The sequence below is a fragment of the Alligator sinensis genome, unplaced genomic scaffold (genome assembly GCF_000455745.1).
Source record: "Alligator sinensis unplaced genomic scaffold, ASM45574v1 scaffold721_1, whole genome shotgun sequence".
Taxonomy (NCBI): domain Eukaryota; kingdom Metazoa; phylum Chordata; order Crocodylia; family Alligatoridae; genus Alligator; species Alligator sinensis.
In genome coordinates, this window is record NW_005841857.1 from 3,867,726 (window position 1) to 3,872,332 (window position 4,607).

Consider the following 4,607-nt stretch of genomic DNA (forward strand, 5'->3'; position numbering starts at 1 on the left):
TGAACCTCAGGATTCTGTACTGCTGCATTGAGAATGATTGAACAGCAATGAAATAACCTCGTTAAGGTATAGGCTTTCCCCTAATATACATATACATATATATAATTTGGATAAAATAATGCTTCATTTCCTGCCCTAAACTGCTGGGTAATATTTAACAGTGCCTTGTCACACACACTGTGCTACAGAAGGGACAGCATCTGAGCAGCTCTTAATGCAACTTGTATTTTTTTTTCTATAAAACAGGATTAGTTCTGCTCCAAGGTATCAGCTGAAGGAAGCCGATATGGCTTTCACTCCATGTCCCCTAACTAGAGCATTTGCTCAGGGAGGACTAGGGTAGCTTAAGGAAGCTAGTGCCAGGCAATCTTGTAATTATTCAGCAAAGTGTCCAAAATGGATTGCATTGGTTGATGAGAGAACATGGTCTGGGATGCAGAAAAGATTGTTTTAGGACACTCCCACTGCAACTTTGACCAAAACACCGTATGGAAAGCTTGAAGGTAGTAGAGCTTCTGTGGAGGCATATCACTGGGAGCAATGGGAATGCTCCCATTTTTGCTGGGTGGCTTGATCCCTATGGGATGCAACAACATGGCCAATGTGATGAAGTAATAAGTAAAGCTAACTGCACTCTTTCTTGCATATGTAGGCGTATCACAAACAAGTCTAGGGAGGTGACACTACCCCTCTATGTGGCATTGGTAAGGCCGCAGCTGAAGTACTGCATCCAATTTTGGGTGCCGCATTTCAAGAGGGATGTATATAAGCTGGAAAGGGTTCAGAGGAGGGCCACCCATCTGGTTAAAGGCCTAGAGAAAAAAACCCTATGAGAACCAATTGAGGGACTTGAATCTCTTCAGCCTCCACAAGAGAAGGCTGAGAGGTGATCTTGTGGCCATCTACAAACTCATCAGGTGGGGACAGCAGGGAATAGGGGATACAATGTTTCCCAGGGTGCCCCTCGGGGTAACTAGAAACAATGGCCACAAACTGAAGGAGAGCAAATTTAGATTGGATATCAGGAAAACATTCTTTATAATGAGGGTTGCCAAAATACGGAATAAGCTTCCAAGGGAGGTGGTGCTGTCCCCTTCCCTGGAGGTATTGAAGAGGAGACTGAGCAAACACCTGGCTTTTCCCTGCCCAGGTCAGGGGATCGGATTCGATGATCTAATAGGTCCCATTCCGACCCCAAAATCTATGAAACATCCTAGATGACACAGGAAGAAAAAATATGCAGTTTGTCCCAGAATTAGTATCATACTGTGGGCTTCTTCTAGATACCAACATGAACTATTGAGTTAATGGGGATTTTTTTTTGGAGGAAAACTTTTTCTATAATTAAGCAAATGGGCCACCTTGTCAAAACTGAACCTCTTCTTGAAACGGCTTGCTGAATCTGCCCAGTCAGATCATTCTTCAGAAAAAATAGTGCTGGACTTGTTATAAAATTGCTAGAAAATTTAGATTAAAATGTTTTAAAAATATAACTGATGTGAATTAAAGAGTTAGCTGAACCAAAAAAACTGAAACATTTCAATTTTCTATTTTTTCTGATATACTGGTGGGGGGTGGGGAGGAAAGGGAGTTGTGCTCCACCTTGGACTGAGAAAGTCTTTTGATGTCTTCAACATTTTCATAGAATGGGAAAACTCTTTCCACTCAGCTCTAGTATACAACACAATGGGCCTCATCCAGAATTTCCTGAGTTTATTTGGAGTCTTTCCAATTACATCAAGGGCCTCTGGTTTAGCCAAAGTGTTCTGCATAGGCAGTCTGGGCAGCATAGCCACATTTAAACCTTAACTTCCTATAATAATAATAATAATAATAATAATAATAATAATAGTAATAATATAATGCTGTTCTGCACTTAAGCCAAAAGAATGATCATATTAGCCAGGAAGAGGATAAAACTACTTCCTTCATCTCCTTTGTCTTCATTTCATTGAAGGTGCTCTTACCATTTCCTTCCTCCTAACATTTATATATGCCTGTCATAAGTGGGATGTAAGCAAAACATGCTGTGTGGTTATAGGATTAACAACTGACTTGCATGGGGTTAATGCAATCCAGACAGGAGTCTGATAGCTGTACAGGACTAACATCAAGGCAGGGGGTATTTAAGCTGCTAAGACTTCTTTAAAAGATTCCTCCTAAGATTTCCTTGGAAGTGTTTCATCATTAATTCCTACAGCCTATGGGGGAGCACCATGTAATGAGGCAAAAGTTTAAGCTTAAACAATTTGTGACATTCCTTTTATTCTGTTGTCAGTGACCTGTCTGAGCAAATATATTGATGGGGGAAGTGGAAACATTGCGTATTTTAATTATACAACATTATTTAAGACAGCATTACCAACCTAAAGGCTAAGTACAGACAGTCAAAAAGCCCAAGGCTGAATCAGTTCAAGCTTTGCAGATTAGTTTAAGTTGCATAGACTGAACCGATAAGCAAGTGAACAGACATTCACTTTTGATTCTGGAAATGCAGCCACATGCCTGCAGTAGCCCAAGCAAGTTGCTAGGCAGTGCTAGAGCACATCTCCCTGCTCTGTTGGAGCAGACAGCTTGAGCCAAAGCTAGCCCTCCCACCCTGCGAGAGGAGGAGGGATTTGTAGGGGAGGTGCAAAGCATCCTGGGATGCTGGGGTACTGTGAGTTAATGTGAATCTGGAGGGGATCTGGGACAGAAGTTCAATAAACTGATCAGTGAAGGCTGATACTACATCCCTCCAGGTTTATCTTAAACTAGTTTGGGCCATTTTCAAAGCAGTTTATTTGCACTGAACTTGTGCTGTGTTACAGATTCGAACTGGTTTCCAATCACTTATACCAGTTTGTGTAATCTCTGTCCCTAGCCAAAGAGCCATAACATTATAAGATGAAATTCCCTTCTCCATCTCACACCCTTTATAGTATTTCCTTGAAACCTTTGGGTTTCCTTTTCTTTTCCTAATGGCTTTGAGACCTCCAGTATTCATGGATTTGTGTCAAGTTTTCTCCACACCCTTAAGGACTGAGGACTTGCATTTAAAAAAGAAAAACAAAACATGAATTTGTTACAAGCATGATTTTCACTCTACCGTTGGGGACTTTGAGGAAAAAAAAATCAGGCTTGTAATAAAACCATGTTAAATGATAACTCTAAAAATGCTTAGATTACTCCTAGCTGAGTATTTTTTGCTATAGAAATAGAGCGTCTTTTAGAACTCAGAAATACTTCACAAAAAAACCAGAGTCCAGCATAGGCAGCACATAGGGGACACGGGGGTGCACGTGCACCCTCTGAAAGTGCTGGTGCCCCTCCTGAGAGTGAGCACTCTTGGCTTACATGATGGGCGGGGGGCAGGCAGAGTGGTGGTGCCCCTCTTGAGAGGTGCCGCTGGCACTTCCAGGCTTGCCGTCTGGCCACAGGGGGGACTCCCCGACTCTGCCACCAACACCATCACAGCTGCCTGCAGATGGTCCCTGCTCAGCCCAAGCCTTGCTGCTGACACTCTCGTCACCACTTGCAGGCAGTTGCTGTGCCCCACCCCAGCCTCAGGAGGCATGCGTTGCCTATGGAGCCCAGTGAAAACTTGGGACTTTGAGACCCATCCTAGAGGCTTTCAGAAAGTTTGCCAGATGCACCCAAATGTTAATAAGATGTATATGCATCATGCAGTACAATACAGATGCCACTAAAACACACTTACAAGAAGAATATTTATTTAGGATGGGGACTTACTGCATTGACCAGCACTGAATAGGAAACCAGGGTGTAATAGATTTGTGAAAGACGAGTGAGTGTCTAGAATCATTTTAGGATGGAAGCACACGTTACCTTTTGTACCCTTTGTATTGCCATCTTTTTTTTTTTATTTTTATGGTGGCCCAAAGGCTAAGCAAATGAGCATCCATGCCCATTGTGCCACAAATACCTAACGTTTGGGGCCATGACAAAGGAGGTCTTGATTTGTGCTCCTGTTTATCAGCAGACATCTCTTTGCTTTATGGCGTGAGGCTGTGGGCAGCCCAGAGATGTCCGTGCTCTCCACCCACCCTGGACAGGTGCTCCAGGGGCTTGATGGGCCCAGTCCTTCACGTTGCAGGAATCCCGATGCAGGATCAGGCCTCTAAACCTCCAGGAGTGCCTGCCTGGCTTCCCCCCTTTACCAGAGACATGCCACCAGGAATCTATGCCATGTGTCTTTGCAAATAGGAAAACCCCAACTTTTCTACTTATGAAGACATGCCCCAGTGATCGCCTGGGGTGTGCCTCTGTAAGAAGGAGAAGCCAGGCACATGGCTCCAGGGAGTGAGTGGCCTTAACATGCATGGGAATTCCCATAGTATGCAGGACCAGGCTCCTTGAGACATGAGCACACATCACCTGTTATCCCACGGCATCAATGGGCAGGACAATGGCAACATGCATTTTGTCCAGTGGGCTGGATCAGCCGTGCTGTAAATGTCCCAGGGCAGCTGATCCATTAAATTTGATGGTGTTTATTTCTAGCCTTAATCACTGTGGGCTTTCCCTTCATATCTGCATAGTTTCATAGTTTCATAGTTTCTAGGGTCGGAAGGGACCTGGGCAGATCATCTAGTCCGACCCCCTGC

The 4,607-nt window shown here is 43.9% G+C and overlaps 1 protein-coding gene across 2 annotated transcripts in view; it reads left to right on the forward strand.

Moving 5' to 3' along the window:
* FAM135B (family with sequence similarity 135 member B) overlaps positions 1-4,607 on the forward strand; it is a 392,360-nt gene that overhangs the window by 232,904 nt on the left and 154,849 nt on the right. The window lies entirely within an intron of this gene.